The sequence below is a fragment of the Engystomops pustulosus genome, chromosome 7, assembly GCF_040894005.1.
Source record: "Engystomops pustulosus chromosome 7, aEngPut4.maternal, whole genome shotgun sequence".
Classification (NCBI taxonomy): domain Eukaryota; kingdom Metazoa; phylum Chordata; class Amphibia; order Anura; family Leptodactylidae; genus Engystomops; species Engystomops pustulosus.
The window spans coordinates 67,483,491-67,493,826 of record NC_092417.1 but is presented as its reverse complement, the minus strand read 5'-3'; the positions used below and the strand labels follow the sequence as shown (position 1 = coordinate 67,493,826).

General features: G+C 41.5%; 1 long non-coding RNA gene across 1 annotated transcript; it reads right to left on the bottom strand.

The window, feature by feature from the left end:
• Positions 1–2,557: 2,557 nt before the first annotated feature.
• Positions 2,558–9,725, bottom strand: LOC140069949 (uncharacterized). The gene is made up of 3 exons (XR_011848880.1): positions 9,505–9,725; positions 5,015–5,107; positions 2,558–4,340 (listed from the first exon to the last, which is right to left on the bottom strand). It is a non-coding gene; the product is annotated as an uncharacterized lncRNA (long non-coding RNA).
• Positions 9,726–10,336: the final 611 nt, after the last annotated feature.

The following is a 10,336-nucleotide window of genomic DNA, read 5'->3' as shown; positions in this document are numbered from 1 at the left end:
CGGGTTTTAAAATTTTTTAAATGCGGCGGTTTTTCCGAATCCGTCGGGTTTTCGTTCGGCCATGCCCCCCGATTTCCGACGCGTGCATGCCAGCGCCGATGCGGCGCAATCTGATCGCGTGCGCCAAAATCCCGCTGCAATTCAGGGGTAATCGGCGCAAATCGGAAATACTCGGGTAACACGAAGGGAAAACGCGTTAGTAAATGACCCCCAATGAATCTAATCCACTGTACTCAGGACCAGCAAAACAAACTAATCCAAAAATTCTGTATGATATAAGGTATAACACAAAACATCACATCATATTCATATCAAGTGTCAGATCTATGGACACATCTGCTATAAAATCTGCTTGTAAATTCACTTTATACTGTAGCAGTGTAGGAAACAATAATATATGTTCAACAAATGTATCAAATGTAAGGATCCAATGAATCCCTGATACACAGAGCTATGAGGAGCTCTGCTGCCCCCTGCTGCTTACTTCATATCTTGATTAGCAAAGTAAAAGAGCAGCTCCAGTGTATATTACTATAGAATATGGTTTACCTCCAGTCGCACCTACAGTCACAGTATACTGCAGGGCTCTTTCACATTGGCGTCGTTTTTCACGTCCTTGGCTTAGTGATTTCTATGGATGCCTTACAGAGCCATTGATTTCTATGGGTGTTTTCATATTGTTTTGCATTGATACGTTGTCTGTGGAAAAAATACATGTCCTATTTTTTCTTCTGATGTGGATAAAGTAAGGCAATAGAAAAAAAAATGACAAAAACATCCTTTTTTTTTCATTGATGAGGCCAAAAACTAGGTTAAACCTTTAGTTTTTTGCGGACACAGAAACAAAATGGATTCATCACGGAGATAAAACGGAAGAAAAACCGAGACAAAACACAATGGATGCGCATCTGAAGCTGAACATAAACGCCAATGTAATAGAGCCCTTACTTTAAGGTACTACGGTCCTGTCATGGAAGTTTTCCCTCTTTCCCCCAGAGAAATACAGTAGTGGTCGCATCCAGTCCCTAATGTCTGAGGTGAGGCCACACATACCGCTAATGCTACGTTGACAAAAATTATTATTATCTGGTGTTTTGTATTAACACAAGGCCCCCATATGCTATGTGTGTAGCTATGTGTGACACCCTGAAGGACTTTATGACAACTCTACCACTTAAGGAACCCATGTGACAATACAACAGCTGGTGACGGGACAGTGATGGACTCTTATTTTGTGATGAGCTCAATGTGTCCTGGGCTTGGTTGCTGCAAACACATAAATGTGCCGTAATTCTTTGTCTGGTGAAAATGGCAGCAACTTCATCAAAGGTTAACGTAACACCTGGGTGCAGTACTACTGTTAGGCCACAAGAGGGAAACAGATGTCTTAAAATAGGTCTCATCCATCTAAACACTCAGAGCCCAGGGCAGGTGGCTAATTTGCTTGTGGGGATGTATAATTTAGATAATATTATATGATCCCTGTAGAAGACACTATGTTCTTATTCTGTGTTTACAGATATATCTGCCTGATTATCACATATTTACTGACATTTTATGTGCGCCGCACTGCTGGACCCATATGTTATTTCCAGCTGGGAACAATTCAGGATTAGTAACAGCTGCAGGGGATGGATGTGTCTATACGATGGAAAAGGAGGAATGGCCTAGCTCAGTGATGGCAGACCTTTTAGAGACCAGGTGCCCAAACTACAAACAAAGCCCACATATTTCCTGCAAAGTGCCAATACAGCAATCCTAGCAGTAACTTATGGTTCCCTGCTCTGTCACAATTGTATCAGCTTCACCAATACAACAGAAAGAATGAGCAGAGATTTGGATTGTATCTCCTGTGTCCCTTTGTTGCATTTTTAATTTGAGCAGGAGCTCAAATGGTAATTCACCAATGTCCACACCTTCTTGCTTCCCGTGCAGGTTCCAGTCACTTTAAAATAGTGGTGAACATCGAATGTCCTGGGTCTGTAAAAAGCCTGGGGTCCTGGAGAACTCTGTGCCGGGGTGATGGCAGGGGCGCACCTGCCATGAGGCGAGTTGAGCATCTGGCCGACACTCTGGCCCACGCATACCTCCGCTCCCTGCATGCCCCCCACACCCCGCAGCTCCCCTCGCTGCTGTTGGCTCTGACTCGGCTCTTGTGTTCCTGGCTCCAGTGTGTGTATATGCTGTATCTACTGTTTGTATATGTGTATATATGCTGTATGTATATGCTGTATTTGTGATATTTATCACGACTTCTATTTTGTACTACATAGTGGCATGCTGTTTGCATTTTATACTACATGGCGGCACACTGGATGCATTTTATATTACATGGGGGGACACTGTATGCATTTTATACTACATGACGGTATGCTGTATCTATCTTATTCTACATGGCGGCAGGCTGTATGCATTTTATTCTACATGTTGTTACGCTGTATGCATTTTATTCTACATGGCAGTATGCTGTATGCATTTTATACTTGGAAGAGAAGAATGCATGGTCCAGCCAGGCTCCAAACACCAAAAGTTTCTTTATTTAGTACTTATTCATGAAGTAAAAAGTCCACTCAGACAGACGGATAAAATGCCTACGCCTTTCAAACAGTCAACTTGTCCTTAGTCATGGAGTTTACATTTATAGCACAATACAATCTATGGTACCTCCCCCCAAACACAAGCACTTCCGATACCGCCCACAATCAATAAAGCATCGTACTCAAATATATAAACATAATGCAGCAATCCTAGTTTAAAATAATCGGTTGCTCGGGTCTTGTTGTCTCTCTGCGGTCTCGTCTTGGATCTCCGCTGCGGTGCCGACATGATTCCTCCTCATCCAGGTCCCCTCATTACGACAATCCTCACTTGACACACCTTCTGCACGTCCAGGACTTTAACAATACTTATTCAACCACTAGTTGCTATGCAACCCTCGGCGTGACACGTGACTTTGGATCATGTGGTATAGATGTGTCATGTGACTTCAGTCACATGACGAGACACGATTCTTCTATGATGCCGCGAAACTCCACACTTCAGCTAATGTAACGTCCTACATTGTGAGAGACTATACGATATACTGGTATTCCGATTCTGATTATTTTAACTAGGATTGCTAGGCAGCACGCTGTATGCATTTTATACTACATGGTGGAATGCTGTATGCATTTTATACAACATGGCGGTATGCTTTATCCATCTTATATTATATAGCAACACGCTGTATACATTTTGCATTGCTTTATTTTGACACCAAACCAATATTTTGGCTCTAGTCCTGACATTCCCTGATATATTACATATATGGAAAGGGGGGGCATTTCTCTATGGCTCGCCTCAGGCAGCAGACATGCTTGGTTCACCCCTGGGTGATGGCCTGGGTGCCCATAGAGAGGGCTCTGAGTGGCACCTCTGGTACCTGTTCCATAGGATCGCCACCACTGGCCTAGCTGATACAAAGAGCTTATATCATACAAACTTGGGTCATAGCTTTTGTATGTGTTCATGTAGCTATCTATCTAGAAAATAGAAAAGTAGCAGCACTCCAAACAATTCACAGTGAAAAAAATACAGATGTGTTAATTGCCATGTGTCCAGCCACGTTCGGGCTCAATCCATCTATCTACTAGATCTAATATTGATCTAAAACCTATCTATCTCTCCTCTATAAATCACATGTTTATCTGATCTATTTTATCCATCTATCATTTAACGTACATCATTTACGATCAATCTATCAAATATCTATCTATAAACAGAAGCAGAAAATATAATAATAAGTTGGATCTTGAATCTTGAATTTCATACTCTATCTATCTAGCGATACATCTATCCATCCATGTATCATCAAAAGATAAAACTTTTTCATGACTTTCTCATTTCATCCATATTCTCATATTGCCAAGTGGCTGAGCCAATGACAATAAATCCTCCTGTTGCTGTATAGTCATGGAAGAGGCTGGCAGCAGTTCAATCCTGCTTATTTTCTACCTGAACTTCTCTTTTTTTCTATATTTTTTTTAGTTATTTTTAGCCTAGAAACAAGGTGAGATGTAAATGAGCAGAATGGTTGTCTCCAAGGAGACACGGTGCAGCTTTATCTTCACACAAGTAGATATAGAGAATAAAACAGAATTTTTCATTTCCCTCTGAATCCAGGTAGGAGTTGGAGCAGCTGCCTGGGGCACAGGATCTTCTGTGCACCATCATTTATTGATCACAGGGATAGAACATATTGATCTTGCAGCTTTATTCATGTTTTTCCATCCAGAAATCAACTTGCCAAACGTCATCCTGAAGGTAGAGAAACCCTCCAAGAGGCCTCGGTGCAGCGTCTCCTGCAGAGAATGGACACATCTGGTGACCCACATTCACTGATACTGGAGCATTTTATACTTGCCACACAGCATTATCTTAAAGGATCTGATATGAGAGAAAAGACATGTCATCTAAAACACCTTAGGTGTCAAGTAGGGCTAAAGTACATCACTCAGCCTACAACTAGTGATGGGGCTGTAGCCTCATACATCCTATTTGGCAGTAACAATACATGAATATGTTAAACTATAATGTAAAAAAGTTGACTATGCATTAAAACAATGTTACACATGTATAATCCTATCTAGTTATATACTTGCAGTTGTCCTATGCTGCTTTTCTGCATGGAATCAGGACTTGGAGCTGTCTGCAGACCTGGTGCTGAAATATAAGCTTGGAGGTTCTGGTCAAACTTACTGTTCTATCTGTACCAGAACTGTAGGGGACATGACTTTGGTTACATGTCATGAAGATACCAATGTCAACATTGCAATATTTTATTTAATGAATGTTGATGACATACATTACAATGTCATGACATTTGCAGCATATAAAACTTGCATAAGCATTGATTTTTGTAGGGCCCACTGTAGTGTAGTGTATGTTTCTCATCTAAGTAGGTCAGAAATTCTCTATTGATTAATCTAACACTGGATATCTAGAGTAAACAGTAGAAAAAGGTAGCGGCACTCACCAGTTCCAAGAATGGGAAAGTCGTCCTTTATTGATAAACAAGAATACAGGGAGGTATACAAGCAAGCCTCGGCAACCAACTGGATATCTAGAACTTAAAGTAAATCTACCATTTTAAATTGGTCATTCTGACCTAAACATACCGTTACACAACGCTAGGTAAGCCGATGCTGGAGGTGGTCGTGATATGGCATGGAAATCCACAGTTTCGATGAAAAATCAATTTATCAATAGGCATATGACCCCATTCGCGCTCCTGTGGCTTTTGACACAGGGTACTTGGCGCTTGGTCCCGATCATAACAATGCATGCGCCTTGCGTGGTTGAAACTTCTTCCCTCCCCTTGATCCCGAGAACCGGTGATGTCAGCAAGCTCTTGGAAGCACTGGCGCATGCGCACTGTATCTTCATTTCGCATAGCCGCACATAATGAAGATACAGTGCGCTTGTGCCAATGCTCCCGAGAGCTCGGTGACATCACTGGCTCTCGGGAGCGAGGGGGGGGAAGTAGTTTCAAGCATGCAAGGCGCATACATTGTTATGAATGTGCTCGAGTGCCAAGTGCCCTGTGTCAAGGGCCCAGGAGTGCCGAATGGGGTCATATCACGACCACCTCCAGCATCTGCTTACCTAACCCTGTGTAACGAGAAATCTACCATTATAGGTAAGCCCACATGGAATGAAAATACTTACCTAAACTCCTCTTCATGTCGATCCTGGTGGTGGTCTTTGGTAAGCTTGATACACCAGTATCATCTAGAAAATAAACTTATAATTAGCAACACCAAGCAAGGGGACAAGATGTCCAGCACTCCAGGCTGCTAATTATGTGCATCCTCTCCATCTCCTTCTCCCATGTTGAAAGAGGGAGGTGATGTCACGGGAGAGGCCACCGCCCTCTCTCATGCTCTTGTTATGGGAGAGGAAGGTACGAAGGTGTACATAATTAGCAGCCCATAGCACCCGACATCTAGCACCAAAGACCACCACCAGGATCAACATGAAGAGGAGCATAAGTATGTATTTCCAGTCTATTTGGGATTATCTACAATGGTACCATTATCAAATCCATGGTTGCTTGATAACATTTTATCCTTTGGTGGTATCGCATGACTTTTAAATTTGATATATTGAATAAATTGATACATTATTGCAATGTAACATTCTTTTCAGTTAATTAATCATATGAATTGTTGATTCATATGATTAATTGTTGAAAATTGCTTGGCCTTCTGCAGGACAGCTGACAGTAGGACCAGTGTGTGGCTAACACCTCAGCTAAGAATTCTCCAGCTGGGACTCTAGACATCCTCCTTCCATCACAGGTAGCCCAGGGGGTTCATCCTGGGCTGCCTACAGGATCAGAGAGAAGGCGCAGACAGGGTTGGATTATCAGTGGAGCTCATGCTCTGGGGCTACAGATTTTTCCGGTTCTGGGAGACCCAGAGGTAAGCTCCGATGATAACAAGATTTACTTGCATTCAAGAACAAATGGTGGCTGATTCTTGGCAGCGTGGGATCAGTGGTTTTCACAAACCTTTTCACTCCAATAGGTGATTAAGGTCAGTAAACACAATCTGCATGTGGGATCCACAAAAATATAATGCAAGCACTAACTTTTCTGCGGATCACAAACAGCAAACATTTTTCTGTTCTGGGCCACTTTCACTTCCACATTGAGGGTACATTTACCATACGCCAGTGTGCCTGTCCATCCAGAGCCGGCTGTGCAGCATATACTTCTACGTCTGCCAGGGGGAAAATAATAGTAATTGCTGGCGGTTCGCTAATAATTGCGAATATTTCAGGGCTTGTACAACAGTTTTCCGGCATACATGTCCTGGTAAATCTCCCCTTAATAGTTTATTAGATAAAGATAAGATGTGAGGAGACTCCTTAGAATCGTCCTTGAATGTTGTTGCGCAGTGAAGGTCACAGCTTAGCTTTCTATGACACATGAGACTTGAAATGTTTCCCAAACTGTGTATGTCTCCCGCTTTATGTTATGTGACTTCGTGACCCTGGGAGGCATGAAAGGCATTGGCTGGTAGCCCGCTAGCCCTCAGCATGTGTCTTCCATGCACAAATGAGAATTTGCCCTAATTGATCTTAATCCATTAACATCACTGAGACTTTACATGGTTCGGCTATATTTGAGGTTACTTGTGTGTTGCTCATTCGGAGACCTCATTATCTATACATGAGTATGGAGATGTACCCCGTTAAGTATAGCATTATTACTCTGGGGAAGAAGGTAAAATGATTGATTTGTATAACCACCCCTGTCATCAATTGATTTGCATAATCCCCCCTGTCATCAATGCAATTTCTCTGCATATAACCTATTAGGGCAGAAGGACCACCACCTATGGATGGCCATTCATTTCAACAGCAGAAATGATCAGGTGGAAGAAACCTCATCTGGTGACATAAAATGTACCTATAACAGTCCTATATTCAACTGCTTTGTGTTGAGACACACTGTCACTGTCCCTTTATTACACAAATTTTATTTCTCAACTTGTACAATTTAACATATATTTAGTATATTCAAAGTCATAATCTAGAGAACATATTTTTATATTTGTGAACATCGCCTGAAATTCTCAGTTATGGGGTTATACAAAATAGTCCTCCAATTCTAATCATATGTAGAACTGATCCTGAGTTACATCTTGAATTATACTCCAGAGGAGCACTCACTATTCTGCAGATGGAGTCAATGGGGGGAACTCATCATTACAATTTGTCTTTGACTTGGTTGTCTTTGTTCAATTCAATTTTTGTTTTACCTAAATTCATCAAGTGAGTCTATGTATGTTTTTGTACTTGTTTTTTTTTGTTTGCCTCATAATATTGGGTCATGCAAATCATGAATTTAGTTCAGTATTGTGAAAACTAGTCTAAGCAAATAATGAATTTGGCGCAAGCAGGGTCTATTTTAAAGTGACTTTGCACTGTCCTACAGTATGTTCATTTGGCTCAATGGAAAGTTGCAAAACAGCATTTGCACCACAACTGCTCAAAAACTATGCCAAACATAGACAAAAAACCCAACGACAAACCCCCCCACTGTGTACATACATGACATTGATTATCTAGTAATAATCCTGAGTTACATCCTGTATTATACTGTAGAGTTGCACTCACTATTCTCATGGTGGGGTCACTGTAGACATAGATACATTACATTACATTACATTAGTTACCACCTGTATTATACTCCAGATCTGCTCAGATTATTCAGCTGGTGCAAAAACATTTCACTAGTAATCATATATAGTATGTCTCACAAATGGGGCAGTTTTATGTACAAGCATTTTTAACCTAATGACCACCATTCTTTTCCATAATTATAATGTGGCATGAAGCTAGAAGTTATGTGTGTATGAATACCCTTAAAGAGGACATGTCACCGAAAAAAAAGCTAGCAGACACTGCAGCAAGTACAATAGGAACGCCGGACCGAGCTCACAGCGGTCCGGCATATTCATAAGGGGGTGGGACCAGGAGGCGTTGACTGCCACATGAAGCCTGGCAGTCACTGCCGGCCTATGGAGTGGGAGGAGTGGTCCGGGGAAGAAGCAGCGCCTCAGACCGCCCCCCTTATGAATACACCAACCGCTGTGAGCTGAGTCCGGCATTCCTATTGTATGGCGCTGCAGTGTCTGCTACCTTTATAGGCAGGATTAGTAGTTTATCACTGCTAAAAATGGGGTAGCGATAGTATGTTTTTTTTGGGTGACAGATCCTATTTAAGAAGAATAAAACTAAAAACTTAAGCCCAGGTGACCCAGATTAAAGTTTCATCAGAAATTGATGAAGGGGAAGAGGTTGAAAAGGAAAAAGTTGATCATATGAATGTTTCAGAATGGTTTTTCTGTTCATCTTTGGTGGCCCACTCATAGACTTCCAGATTCAGAGTAAAGTCTCCAGTCTCAACATTAATCTTACACTCAGCTCATACATACATTACAAACTTTAGCAAGTTGGGGGTCTTGGCACATGTCAGCTCTCTAGACCACATTTCTGGCACCGGTGCCAGAGGTGGCACTCAGAGCCCTTTCTGTGGGCACTCAGGCCATCACCACAGGACAGAGTTCACCAAACAGGACCAAATCTTCCTGTGGTCCCAGGCAACTTATGAGATAATGCTCTCAGCGCTATTTTAAAGCGATACTTCATTGGCTGTTTGGAACGGCAGGAAAAGTGAGGTGGTGTTGACAGAACTGCGTCATCTTTGGAGGTCATCCTGCTGGACCCACCAATCTTCCTCTACAGAGAGACCCTTTTCTTTTAACTGTATTGGTGGCCTCAGGGGCTGATACGATTGAAAGATGTGGAAGAACACGTAGTAATAAGTTACTGCTTAAAATGCCACGTTGGCACTTCACGTGGATTTTGGTCGTAGTTTAGGCACTCACTGCCCTAATGCATAGCTGCACGCCATATAATCGAGCAAGGAGTTTGTTGCTCTCTACTCTGCCATACCTTAATGTCATAATGGTGTCCTGAGATGAGCATTTCACCCCTTCCCTTATCATTGGGACCTGTGCAATCGCTTGGGTTACTTTATGAGTGAGTTGACCTTGCATGTCAGCCATAGTTAGGTACATGGCACCGCACCTCATTCTGTCACGGTACAGCAGCAGGAAACTTGCTTCAAAGATTTGCTGTATTAATATTTGTGCTGGAACAGTGTGACAACTGACTGCACCTTACAAATTCAGTACAATAATGGGGAACTGGGTTTCCATGGTAACATAAGTGCAGGGTGTTCTACAGACAATTGTATCGCCTTATAAGCAGGTTACATAACAGGTTAACCAGATAAAAAAATTCAGTTACTATTCACACAATTCAAATATACACGCACACTGAATATATACTAGATATACACTATATCAACACACAATACAATATATATAATAGCCATATAATTCATCCAATACATAGAAAAACATTTAGAATCCAAAAGATACATACACATTAAATATACAATATAACCACCCAAACAATGCATACACCAATGTGCCATAACATTTGAAACTGCTGACAGGAATAACTAGACACAAATGCCCACTAGGCTGGTCAGATTGCCAAGTGCATACATCATTATGAATCAATATACAATCAATATGACCTAGGGTCTAGAAAACTCCAGTTTACACTCAATCAAAAAAATGAATGTATCATTATTTGGAATAAATAAAAAATTAAAGAAATAAATCTTTCCAAACAAGTAAATATTAAATGAGGCCTATTTGTAAGAGTGAACTGTGTCATAGACCCACAGCAGCTCCTTTAGATCAGGAGATGACCT